Genomic DNA, 14,024 nt, shown 5'->3' on the forward strand with positions numbered 1-14,024 from the left:
CTTTATTTTCAAGAGAACATTCAACATGTCTTCAGTACACACACAAGCAGATGGTTTGTTAATAAAAAAACCTAATCCACCACCTACTCTCAACGGGGGTCAATTTTCCCTTTTAGTGAACATGCAGCTCTAATCAATGCTGAAATTAGGCACATGCTTACAGGAAAAAAGGATAACTCTTAGTAGCAAAGTTATGTGGAACCTAACAGAGAACTGTAATTGCGTTTGTTGCTTTCCTCAGCTTTTGGAAGCACAGCACTACTGCTGGTTTAACTTAGCAACTATATAAATGAAATATAATTTCATTACATACATCTAATTAGATTCATCTCACATATTTTAAATAGGAAATCCAAAAAATGGCAAGCACTCTTACATTACAAAAGAGCTTTGACAAGCTTCCTAAGGCAGCTTCCTATCCCTTCCTTCAAAGGAAAAGGCATTTTAGGAAACCTATTTCACCAAACTTTCCTCAATTTTCTTCCCCAGTATATACAACTGATATAACTGAAATGCATGCTTACTAGATATGCAAGATACCATTTCATTTTACGTGCTAGAATAATTCAAATTGCAGAAAAATGAAAAGATACCTTAGAGGATAAGCATTCTTATGCAACCTTTATAGTTGCTAAAAGCACTGGAAGAAAGAAAATTTCACTCATCTTAGAGAAGGACTAGGAGGAGGATTCACGGAGCTACAAGGCTGCTTGCTCTCACCTCAATCCCTGGAAGATGACGTAGCAAGTAATCCCGGAAACCATTTTCAAACACGTGAAGGACAAGAAGGTCATTGAGAGTACTCAGTATGGATTTATGACAGGTAAATAGCACTTAGCCAACTTACTAGCCTTCTGCAATGACATGACTGGTTCAGTGGCTGAGGGGAGAACGGTGTTTGGTGTTTACCATGACTTTAGTAAGGCTTTTGACACTGTCTCCCATAACTCCCTTATAGATGATCATTCAAAGTACGGGCTACATAAACAGACAGTGAGGTGAACTGAACACGGGCTGGATGGCTGAGCCCAGAGGGCTGTGATCAGCCAAATAAAGTTCAGCTGGAGGCCTGTCATGAGTGGTGTATCCTCAGGAGTTGACAGTGAGCCCAGTACTATTCATTAATGACTATTCATTAAGTACTATTCATTAACTTCATTAACGACCTGGGTGACAAGTCAACTCGTGGTAAGTTTGTGGATGATACACCAGAGGGTTGTGCTGCCATTCACAGGGACCTCAACAGGCTGGAGGAAATGGACTGACAGGAACTACATGCAGTTTGACAAAGGAAAATGGAAAGTCCTGCACCTGGGAAGGAACAGCCCCATGTGCTGATACACACCAAGGGCCACCCCGCTGGAAAAGCTGCCCTACAGAAATGGCACCTGGGCTTCTGGTGGGCAGCAACGGACCATGAACCAACAACGTGCACTCATGACAAAGAATGCCAATGGCATCTTGGGTCACATTAGGATGAGCAGGTCAAGGGAGGTGATCCTTCCTCCCTACTCAGCGCCGGCGAGAGACAAATCTGGAGTGCTGGGTACAGTTCAGGGCTCTATGGAAAAAATACATGGACGTACTGAAGCAGCTCCAGGACAGGGCCAAAGAGATGATTAAGGGACTGGAGCATCCGTCAGAGGAGGCGAGGCTGAAGGAGCTGTGACTGTTTGGCCTGAAGGCTCAGGGGAGATTTCATCAACATATGTAAATGTGATAGGAGGAAGTAAAGACGAGTCAGTTTCTTCTCAGTGGTATCTAATGAAAGGACGAGAGGCAATGGACACAAGCTGCGTATAAGGAACACTTCTTAAACATAAAAAGGTTCACCTGTACGCGCAATTGAAAACTGGAACGGGGTTGCCCAGAACAGGTTGTAGAGCTGCCATCCTTGGAGATACTTAAAACCCGACTGGACACAGTCCTGAGCAACCCACTCCAGTTGACCTGGCTTTAAGTCGGGGTGGGGGATGGACTAGAAAATCTCCAGAGGTCCCTTTCAACCTTACCCATCCTACACTTCTATGGCTGTGAGTGGTGGGATCTTTAATAAGATACAGGCCACATCATGAAGCAAAAACTCCTTTATCTGCTTTTTGTACAAGGCACAAAATAATTCTTAATTAAAATGTTCATATTAAAAATCAAATTCACTAATTCTGATGGGGAAAAAGGTATGACTTATGTTCTTTCACCAAGGACTCACTCAGACACTGTTCTGAAGCCAAATGTGTATGCAGAGCTGATCTAAGGAAATGGAAAGAAGGTGTCAATTCCAAGATTTTCTTCAACTTCTTGTCCATTTGTACATTTTGCAGGGAACAAAAGGGAAGGGCACAGGACTGTAGAGGTGGAGAGGTCAGCACAGAAGCTATCCGTGCTCACATGCACTCTGGCTACTGCAACTGCTGTTAGCCATCTATGCTGGCTAGCTGTTGGGCACGCAGCCAGCAGAGAGTTTCCAGCATTAACTTTTCCTAATTGTCCACTTCTCTTTTTTCACTGCTTCAGAGAGGGCTCACAGGCTTTAGTCACTCTCCATGACTGCCCTTTACACTTGTCCTAAAATTATTTCTGCTAGTATTCCTGAAAAGTTTATTTCTAAAGCACAGTCCTTAACACAACATCAATTTTGCTAAGCTAACAGGTGCCAGGAAGCGCACAAACATCACTTGGGTAGTCTGCCCCTTATTAGCAGGAGTTTACTTCTCCACTCGGCTGTTCCCGGGTCACTCCACCAAGTACTGCTCTACTGGTTCTACAGGAGCGGCGAGACACGGGCAGCTACACCTGCCCCCAGATACCACTTCAACCTGTGCGTGCTCTGCAAAGGAAACTGGAAAGGGAGCGTTACGATGACGGTGTGCCAGGTGCCCAGGGGTCTCCAAGCAGGATGTTTTAGGAGTTCCCTATAAGCACATGGAGGTGATGAGCCACAGCCAGACGGGCAATGCAGAAGCAAACTCAGGACAACGCAGTTTCTGCTTGCTACCCGAAGGACTTGTTAGCCATTTCCAGCCATACCAGTCCTGCTAAGAAGTACTGCCTGTCCTTTAGCATACACGCACCTTAAAAAGTCAGTCTAGAAGATTAATGAATTGTACAAAGTGGGAAAGACGTAAGTTGTGTCTTCCTCTGGCAACCAAACAAGAGAAATGGCTTTCCTTGAGCATAAGACAAATAAGGGATCTCAAGAGGAGATAGATTCTGCAGAATCTATCTGTTCATTAGAAGTATGCTCCTTATTCCAGCTCCTTGCCTTCAAGGAGAGTTAAACATGAAATGAAAAGTTAACAGGAGGACAGACAGCAAGAATCAGAACCAGAATACATTCTTTACAGACACCAATACAATAGTAACAATTTATAGATGGTAACTGTTCCAAATTGTTGAAAAAAATCCCAAATACCATGTTAAAGGTTTAATTCTTACTCATCCCAGCAGATGAAATACTAACTATTGCTGCCCTTCCCAGCTCAAGGATTAAATGGCACATCAAATAAAACGGGATAAAGCGAATTGCCCAAAGCCAATGAGGAATTAGTTTTAACAGCAATAATTAAAAACCAGGATGTCCTACCACTACTCTTTTGCTCCTATCAGTAGACAACAGCTTATCCTTTCAACAGCTAACACATGGAAAACAGAGAACTGAATGCATTTGAACAAGGTGTTTCCTACTAGATTGTGCAAAACGAGGAAAAGATGCTTTTGACAAGTGACATTTTATATAGAGGAAGCTAACTTGTTGATAGAAAATATTAAGTCATTTCCTTTCAACATAATATATGTGGCTATAATGATAGTCCCTCTCTAGCAGAGAGGCTGGAGAGCCTTTGCAGCTCATGCTGATCAACTTTTGTTTACAGTCTGAAATTCAGTATTTCTCCAAATAAAAGTAGCCTTTAAATCTACTCCTTTCTACAACCCTTGTGACTCAGAGGATGAAAATCCAAAAAGAGCTAGTTCAAAGAATTTAGAATAGTCTTGCACTTGATATTTTAACAGGATTTTTACCCCCTGCTGCCCCCCTCCCCTCCATGTTTTCAATATCGCTGTTAATCCTTTTGACACTGCCAAGGCACCAGGAAGTTACAGAAGCGCAGCTATATCCAGTGAGAACGAACTTGAGCTCTGCCTAAAAAATGCAACTAGAAACACTTATTTATAAACAAAACTGGAATTAAGCTCACTAGTGATTTGAGCTATATTTAAAAGACCATTCTCATGCAGTTATTCTATTTACTGTTTTGCCATTGAAATGAATTGTATGCAAAAACACACGAAGAAAAAAAAGTTTGCTCCTTGCCAGGCACATCCTTCCTCCCTTCTTTATTTGTCCAAAGTTGACATAAAAGCCAACACTGAGCAGAATTGTGCAGACCTGAATTAAAAAGAGATGATGAATGGAAGCGCTTCAATTTCAATTGACACCCAGATTAATGCAACTGGCATATAAAATCATGGTGATTATAGTACAAACAAAAATAGGATGGAAAATACTTGCCAAGTGGCTAAAAGGAAGTCTGAATCGAAAAAATTAGTTAGGTTTGTTTGAATACAGACAGTACATGTGTTACAGAAATACCTTGGCGCTCAGTTCCACTTGAAGTAAATCAATTTCAATTTTAAAAAGTCCATGCTCTTCAGTGTTTTCTTTCTTGTAGTTCATATAATTTCAGCAACTTTTTTAGTTGCTCATTTTTGTATGTGCATACAGTGACTTTCTTCCATCAGCCCTTACTAAGGAAACATTACCTTAAACAAAGCTGTTGGGATTGAACACTGGAAAAAAAAAAAAAAAAAAAAAGGGAGAACCAGGATCTTTCCTGACCTGGCACAGCCAAAATTTGAAAAAGGCGTTAATGAAAAAAAAACACCCTCATACTGACACTCAGCTCCTCCATCCTGGAAAGCTAATGGTTTTTGTGAACACTTACTGAATATATTGCGTAGTACTTCACTTACTGATCTCAGAAATATCTCACAGATATTCCCGAGATAATATAACAGGTGTTAAAGGCACAGGAGGATTCATTACACCCTACCAGACACTAATCAATTACAAATGTGTATTTTTCTTTTGTGCACAACACACACACACAAAGTGTATGCAAATAAGAGAACCTAGAAAGGTAAGAGTTTTAGAGGGGAAGGAACAGCACTGCATGTGGTAACAGTTGCTCAGCCTAGGAAAGGTTGCCATATGAACAACCAAGCCGGCTGTCAAGAGATGTGGAATCGCCATTCTTTTAAAGAAGAAATTTAGCAACTTTTAATTTTAAAGACTGGTAAAAAGTAGATAGCACCTAGGATTAAGGGAATTTATTTTTCTTTAATGTTGTGTGACTTTTGTCCCTTATATATATATTTAGTATTTTTAATATAAACAACATCTAGGACAACTAGTCCTAGAAGAAAAAAAAAAGTGCTGATACTGTTAAGAGGAAACTGGATTTTTTAAAACAATATATATTGTATATATATTAGAGAGTTGTGGCTTTTGTTGCTAGATAGAATAGAAAAAGAAAAAAGGAAAAGAGCTGAAACTGTATAATTTGAAGAATGACAAAACCAAACATGCATATTTCTTTGAAGAAAAAACAAATCTGATGATCTTTCTTATAGCCAGAGTGAAGATATATTATAGGACATGTAAATATTAGTATCTCATTTCATATTTATAAATAAATACATAGCAATGTGAAAACTATAATGGCCATTCAAAATGAAAATGTGCACAGCAAATTGTTATTATTGCAACTTACTTTCTGCATACAAGAAAGACCATTGATCTTATTTAACGAACAATTACGTTTACTTCCAAAATGAAGATGCAATGATGGAGAAACTCTAGGCAACACAGTAACTAGTTCTTTTGAGAAAGTGCAAGAGCAATTTCTCTACTACTGCTTGCTTTTTCCATTGATCTGCAACCCAAGACATCCCTGAAGAAATGTGGAATATTATCACCAGATGGCTTCAGAGTGTCCTCATTTCATCACAGCCAAGAATAACAGGGGAAGTATCAGATGTTGAAGATGTACTTGACCATCACACGATTTGCTGCAGATGGAAAGAGACAGCAGACAACAAGGGTAGGCATTTCATTCAGCCATAATCGTCTCACAAAGCCAGACCGCTTCCAGCTAGCAGAATCCTGCTCTGCACTGTGTTTTATCTGCAACACATAATGGTCAGAATCCCGCTGTTCTAAAGGAGGGGAACAAATTCCATACATACTTCTGTTGTCCAGCCTGACATCCCTGCAGAAAAAATCTGCCATGCTGTGAGCACGGACTCTGTAGTAGGTTATCGCTTCACAAGAGAGTCTTATGTACAATCCCATTACTGGACAGCCTCACTACGAGAGAATCTCATTAACGTCCTTCTGACTGTTCAGTTCGCCCTGTGTCCTGCTTTGAAATAATGTACTAGAGGAAGAAAATATCTTCCTACATGTTTTCTGCTTCCATGTCAGATACATGCATCAGGAGGTCTCTCTCCTCAGACATGGTAAGTCTGGTACCTCCAAGAGATACAGAAGCAGGAGTGGTTTATCTAATCACACTGAATTTACAAAACATCTGAGCATGAACAGCTTGGTGATTTGGCACTTCCGACACTGAAGTGGTATTTCTCAAGTGACAGTGGCATTTAGCAGCATGACGATCTCTACATTTGTAAACAGCAGGAATGGTGAGGTTTTGAGAGGAAGTTCCACATGCTATTTTCAACTTCGGAGCTTCCCAATCATTCTGCTTATTCACAGCTTTAGTAAACAATGATAAACATACACTGCCAGGCATAATCTACTCTTCCACATTTACCATTACTATAAAAACATGTTTCAGACACCAGCCAAATACAAGAGGTTTGTCTGGGAACAAATAATATCTGTTATTAGAACATATGACAGTTTAGATGAAAATTTCATACAAACAAGCTCTTTTTCAGCACTCAAAATGCACAGTGATCAGCCTTCCGGGTCTCTGAAAAGCTTCAGGTTCTAAGCTAGGACAAATTTCACACTTGTGTACACTGAACGGTATGAGAATAAAATGGGACCTCATCATTTGATGTGTTAATTTTTTTTGAGCTTGTCTGCAGCAAAGCACCCGAACGTATCTCGGGTAGGGGAAGTAAGGCAGTGAACAGACTGTGGTAGGAGGATGGAGAACCCTCATCACTGCAGCACTTGGTAAAACACTGATCAGAAGTAACCTATGTGTAACTACTCCTGCCTTAGGATAAATTAATCTCCTTTGAAGCTTTATGAGCAGAAGTAAATTTGCCTTTTTTCATTTTTGTATTTTCCTTCTAGTTGAACAACTCTCAGATTGTTGTTACACTTCAGAATATGTGCACAAATTTGATTACCAAGCATAAAAAAAACAAACTTCCCACTAGACAAGTTTATGCGTCTTTCTCATCTATGAGTAAAACTCATTATAAATACAGTACTAGCTGAAAAAGAAACAGACACAAACACAGAGAGCATCACACATACCTGCCTAACAACCGCCAACCAGTGTTTTCTATCAAACAGTTCCGAACAAGAAGTTTTGGTTACCTAGCAAAAGGACAACTAAGGCATATCCTAAGATCTTCCTACGATGGGTACTTTTTTCTTGTTTAAAACAAAACAAAAGCCCAATCTAACTTTATGAGAACTGACCAGCTCAGCTTACTCTTACCTAAATCTTTGCTTTACCAGGACCTGAGAAACCTGCTACACCCTACCACATAAGAAAATGTAGCAAAAAAAATAAAAAATCACACGAAGATCTAAACTGCCCCACTACCTCAGGTAACAACTTTAAACATATACAAAAAGGCAGAAATGACAGAGTACAGTCCTTCAAAATAGAGCTGCAAGAAGAACTGGGCGATTACCTAAAAATTGCCCATCTGTGAAAGCAAGAGTGTTCAAGACTTTCTGTGAGTCGAATTTCATACTGAAGTTAAATCCCGTAATTTTCACCTGAGGAATGAGCAAGTTTTATAGCCCTGATCAACACAAAGATAATTGGCATGGTCAAAATATTTAATTAGGTCCTAAATCACATTAAGGCCAGAAACAACCACAAACAGAATGGAAACTTGTCTATAAAATCTGTGAAACAAGTCTTGTCCGCGAGTATTACACGCTTGTGGCTTCTTTGTTATCAAACCTGCAGGCCCAACTGGAAGGCTAATTAAGATCAGAGCTAATTGTTAGAGCTTCAATAACTCTCGTCATTAGAAGATAAGAACACCCAGCAGCTCTAACAAACTGTTGCATCAGTCTGTTTTCTATTTTAGAAAGGAAGGATGGTTCAGTTGCCACATAATTCAGCGTCAGATACGAGTGAGTGATATCGAACCCTTTCTTTGCTCTGAACCTCACATGAGCTGGTCACACTCCTACATTCTCTTTAATGCATTTCTTAACTAGAAATTATTGATTTATTTAGCAGGGGTATAGCAAAGATTAATACATTAAAAGGATTGTGAAGTAGATATTTTAGTAAAGGGCATACGTATGGTAAAGATATACACACATTTAACGTTCAAGTTTCTTGCCCTTAAATGCACACATGAGAACTTGACCACGTATTAACTTGAAGCATATGTTACATAGATCACAGCCCCCCAAAATTACTTGCGGGTATAACTTGATTGAAATTAATGAAGCTGCAACCACCTAGCTCAGTGGTGAATTTAGCCTTGATGGCTGCTTGGGTTCTCCCCTTTCCAAGGGGAAGTTATTAAATTAACTCAATTCAGCTCTAATTGTGTAAATAGATGCTGGCTATATGAGCCATCTCTAATAATTTGCACATGCTTTTGATTAATAGATCTTGGAGAGATTTTCTGAAGCACACAGTTTTCAGCTTTTCTATTAGAATTTGAATGCAAATTTGTAATACATCAATCTGTCAACAGCCAGAATTTTAATTTGTTTTAAATCACTTTTTCAGAAAATAGTAGTTATCAAGACTGTTTTATGCAGTAGTTTCCATTAAAAAAAAAGCATATTTCCATTAGAAAGTCCCAAATAACACAAATATTAATAAAACATAGCATCAGTACTGTAAGAAGACACAAACTCATTTCATTTAAAAAACAAACCCAGATAGTTTGTAAGGTACCATGACAGGAAGAGAGTTACAATTTACAGAGGCACTGCATGATTGCTATTTCATCCTTGTACTAATGATGCCACGTTTCAGCGCTAAAAGATTTTTAATAGTCACTCTTGAGTAAACAGAAATCCAGATATGAACCTAAGCAACCGCCACAACAATGGATTAAGGGTAATTTTATATGCCAGCAGTAATAAAATATTGCTGGGATCAAATGTGTAAACTTTGCACTGTGAATGTCACTTTCTTTTGCAAATACGTGAATGAAAAAAGATGGCAAGATATTATTGAACAACTTACAATCTTGTAAGTTGCAGGACAGGTGCTCTCCAATACGTTTATTTTGATGAAAGTGACTGTGAAACACAGTTAACAAACAAACACCGGAACTGTGATGCCCTTACAGCTGAATGTTGGTCTAAAATGATGGACCATCATGCCCTCATTTCAAGACTGAAAGCATATGATTCTAAAATTCTGTGTTTCAATCATTAGGAAAGAACCCCCCAAAATGCACACTACGAATTTCAATATTGTTTCAATGACATATTCCTCAAGTGAGCCTAAAAATCTTCCTAACAGATGCTGATATTGCAAAGATAAATATCCGGATTATTCATTTATTTATAATCCCAAAGTTATTTTGAATTAATCTCAATTTGCCCTGTAGTGTAATATTTAAAAACAAAAACAAACAAAAAACACACAAACAAACCACTAAACCTATTCCACAGACAGAGAAAAGCAGTGTTAAAGCTCAGATTATAAGGTCACACATTAGCCATTCAGTCTGGAGAGAGGGAGCAGCTTATTGGAACAACCATAGAAAAAACTTCATGTTCCTAAGCAACTCTATTCCTAACAAAATCAACTTACACTTTGGTGTAACCCACCAAAGTTTGTATACAGAAATATTTGACAATAACATCATTCATCCTCTACACTCCCCTTGTAAGTTAGCAATGCATTTTCAAAGACATCACAGTTAAACAATACGAAGATAAATAAGTTAAAAACAAAATATATGAAAAAAATTGTTAGCATGAGAAACCCTTGAGCAAGCCTGCATTGCCAGAGTAATCAAAATAGACTTATGAAAACATACACACACAAACAGGGGTGAGTGAATCTGAGAGTGTGCAGAATGTGCTGATGTGTATGTACCAAAATTCAATGAAGAGGAATTCTGAGAGAAGTAAACAGAAGACACGCTTCTTGGAACGTTTTACTGCAGTCTACAAAGGTTTTAATAGCACTTTTTTTTTGCATGCGCACAAAAAAATATTTGCAGTACATTTACTGCTGCTGAAAGATGCCAGATTGATAGCCCTAGGGACTGAGTTTCTCTGTATACACAGACAGATATAGCACAGAGTGAGAAGGTTGTACCCCTGCCAAAATGCTTTACAATACACAGCTTATGCAACAGTCTTCACACCACAGAACCCTTGCTTCTCCTCTGAAAATGTTAAAAAATATTGCTGCTTAGCGTTCATTTTAAGGCAAAATAAGATGTGGACACTGCTATTAACATCTGTAGGGCCAGAATTCAAGCCATCAGCTCATTTAAAATGTTTATTTTTGTGCTGAATGGCTCTGTTGTCAGCTGTGAACTTTGCTGCGCTGTTTGACAGGCTGGAAAGTCAAACTGCACCTGGTATGAAAACAGTTTAGTATTAAATAGAATGTTATTACAACAGAAAAGAGCACAAAGAAAGAGTGGTTTAACAAAGTTTTTTCAAATAAGCTTGTGGTCACTTACATGACCATACACCTAGTGCTCAGAAATGATCTCAAAGAACAAATCATTTAATAGCTTCACTTAACTGGCACTCTCCAGTGATCTGCACATTTGATCTAGGCCATTTTTAAAGGACAATAATTTCCAATTAATCAGGTTTTAAGTGTTGCTAATACTAGGCTGGAAGCTACACCGTCATATGGAGAACGCAGGCTTCCAAGGAACCTTGCTTGGACTCCTGCTTTCCTTACTACTAAAAGTTTAGCCAAACACCAAAAAAATACAAAAAACCAAAAAACAAATCCCCTGAGTCCAAGAGCCTAGCCGTTTTTCACCGTCAACAGATTACACATAAAATAGAAATAAGGTTTATAGAGCATAGTGGGTTTAAATGCAAAATTACTGACTTCATTATAAGGAACGATTTTCATTTAGTAGAAAGATTTCCAATAAAACCAATGGGTTGCAACTTTTCTGCAACTCAAACCAGATTGTGGCTCAGGATTAAATGCTACTTTAGCCCTTGGGACTTTTATTGTGTGCTTATATGGGATTGCAATAGAGGGACAGTGTAACAGGGGAACAGTACAAAACAATGAGTCTGCTCAATGATTAAAAAAAATAAATCTTCCTAGGGACTACTTCCAAACGTTTGATCATATTTTGCCACCTTCTGAGTGCAAACACTTACAGAGCTTTTGAAGAAAACTCTTATCACTCTTCTACTATTTTCCTTGGTCACCATCCATAGTATTACAACAAGATTAATGAAATATGCTGAATGAAACTCAAGTGAAAACAGTAACTCTGTGACGTTCTGCATCTCAGCAAGGCACAGAATGGTTTCTGTCAATTCAACCATACAGCAAGTTACTTTCTTCTCATACTATCGTAGATAACACATTTAAGGGATTCTTCCACCTTATTTTCTGAACATCAGTGCTATTGCAGGCCTTTCTTTAAAATTTGCACCAGAGGCATTGTTTGGTAACAGGTGAGCTTCAATATATGCATAATTTAAATAAGGAACAATCAACATTGACAGTAGATTTTAAGATCAAATTTTCCAATGATGCAATTGGAAATGCAAATATGATATGGTGAATAAAATAGAAAGATAAAGAGTTTCTGAAACAATGCTAGCAAACTTAATCTGTATTCTGGACCAAAGAGGAACATCTAATGACAAGCATCCCTACCAGGACAAGAAAAATTAAGATCTTGAAAATTTCTGTTCACACACCTTTTGTTTATGTGCAAGACAGAAATTCTATTGAACTTGTACAGAAAATGAAGCACAGACATACAGTTTGAAAAATTGAGATCAAGATGTATATATTATGACAATTTTCCCCTTCAGAACTGCTTGTTAATATTTACTAAGTGGATAATACATAGCACAATAATACTACAAGACTAACTCTTCAAAATTAATTTAAAAAAGAAGTTTTCCATGGAACAAAATGAAAGCAAATGCAAAAGATATTTAGAACCATTGAGAAGAAAAGCATCCCTTTACTGATCTTCTTGACTCATACAAGCAATGAGCTCTTTTGGTTTAAGCATAGGCTGGAATCCTTCTGATTCCTTCTCTGTTTCAAAAAACAGTGATCAGGAGGAAACAACAATTTCAGAGCACCCAACAAGGAACTTAAATTGCAAAGACATGGCTATACAAGGTAAGACTGTAAATTCAAATATTTGTTTGTGATAATAGCCGGATTAGAAAATATATGTCATGTGATCAGCTGTTAACTTATAAACAGCCCGAAGTTGACTGTTCAAATGTCCCTGGGATATACATTACTGGATTAAACAATTTTTTGCATTGTAATTTCTCAACAAAAAATGCACAGAACTTACCATTTTCCTAAGGTTTCAACAAGGATAACAAACAGGTCAGAAAGAGGTAGTCCTTTATGCATGTAAAATCCAGGATATGAATATAGGGTAGGCTCCTTCATTAGGGGGAAAGAAAAATAAATAAATTGGAGAACCATAAATGTATCCTATAGCGATCTATAGTTCAATGTAGGCAAGTCCTATGCTAAAGTAAAAAAATATAATATGAAAATACAAATAAAAAACACTCATCATTTCTAGTGTATGAAGAGTGTCAGGGCATAGCTCTGGGTCTTAGCAAGTGTTCTTCAGAATAATTTCAGTTACTCTGAATAGCCCATGCAGTGATGACCCTAAAATCCTGAGTACTTTAGAATCACAGAATCATTCAGGCTGGGGAAGACCTCCAAGATCATCAAGACCAGCCCCCACCCAACACTACCAAGTTCCGTCGCCAAACCACGTCCCTAAGCACCACATCCACTCGTCTCTTGAACACCTCCAGGGATGGCCACTCCACCACCTCCCTGGGCAGCTTCTTCCGATGCTTGACCACCTTTCTGGTGAAGAAATTCTTCCTGATATCCAACCTAAACCTCCCCTGGCACAACTTGAGACCCCTTCCTTGTCACTTGAGAGAAAAGAGACCGACCCCCTCCTCTCTGCAAGCTCCTTTCAGGCAGCTGTAGAGCACAAGGCCCCCCCTCAGCCTCCTCCTCTCCAGCCTGAACAGCCCTGGTTCCCTCTGCTGCCCTTCACGAGCCTGGTTTGCCAGTCCCTTCACCAGCGTGGTCATTCTGCTCTGCCCATGCTCCAGCACCTCAGTGTCCATCTGGTAGTGAGGGGCCCGACACTGGACACAGCACTCGAGGTGCGGCCTCACCAGAGCCGAGTAGAAAGGGTCGGTCAGTTCAATAGAACAAAATTTTCCAAAATTGTTTACTTATCCTTACAATTTATGGAATACAAACTGATAATATAGTAACTACACCTAAGCTTTCCGTGGCCATAGCGCAAACTTCAGTAAGGGATGCTGAATTAGGGCATTACCGAACACTTTGCCTAAGAAAACCGAGTTCCTTTTGATGTTCTGAAAGACCTACAAATTACCGAATTAACAGACTAATTAGTACGAGAGGAAAAAAAAAAGCTATTAAAAACACAAAGTCCAGTTTAAAAATGGATTGAGGTCTATCCCATCATCCTGCCCATCTCCCTTAAGGCACGGAGAAAACCATTAAGCAGCGCGCGGTGCAAAAGACACACACACCACGGAGCACTCAAAAACAACCTGCAGATGCGAGGAACTG

The 14,024-nt window shown here is 38.9% G+C and overlaps 1 protein-coding gene across 3 annotated transcripts in view; it reads right to left on the bottom strand.

The window, feature by feature from the left end:
- Positions 1-14,024, bottom strand: part of CNST (consortin, connexin sorting protein) — a 55,040-nt gene that overhangs the window by 40,307 nt on the left and 709 nt on the right. For 2 of the 3 annotated variants that reach the window (XR_013949129.1, XM_080586725.1), the window contains exon 2: positions 12,736-12,830. The exons of the other annotated variant lie outside the window; for it this stretch is intronic. The gene's annotated coding sequence lies outside the window, so the exon portion shown is untranslated. The remainder of the gene's footprint in view (positions 1-12,735; positions 12,831-14,024) is intronic. 3 annotated transcript variants of the gene reach the window in all.

Source organism: Anser brachyrhynchus (genome assembly GCF_964034855.1).
Source record: "Anser brachyrhynchus genome assembly, chromosome: 3".
Lineage (NCBI taxonomy): Eukaryota > Metazoa > Chordata > Aves > Anseriformes > Anatidae > Anser > Anser brachyrhynchus.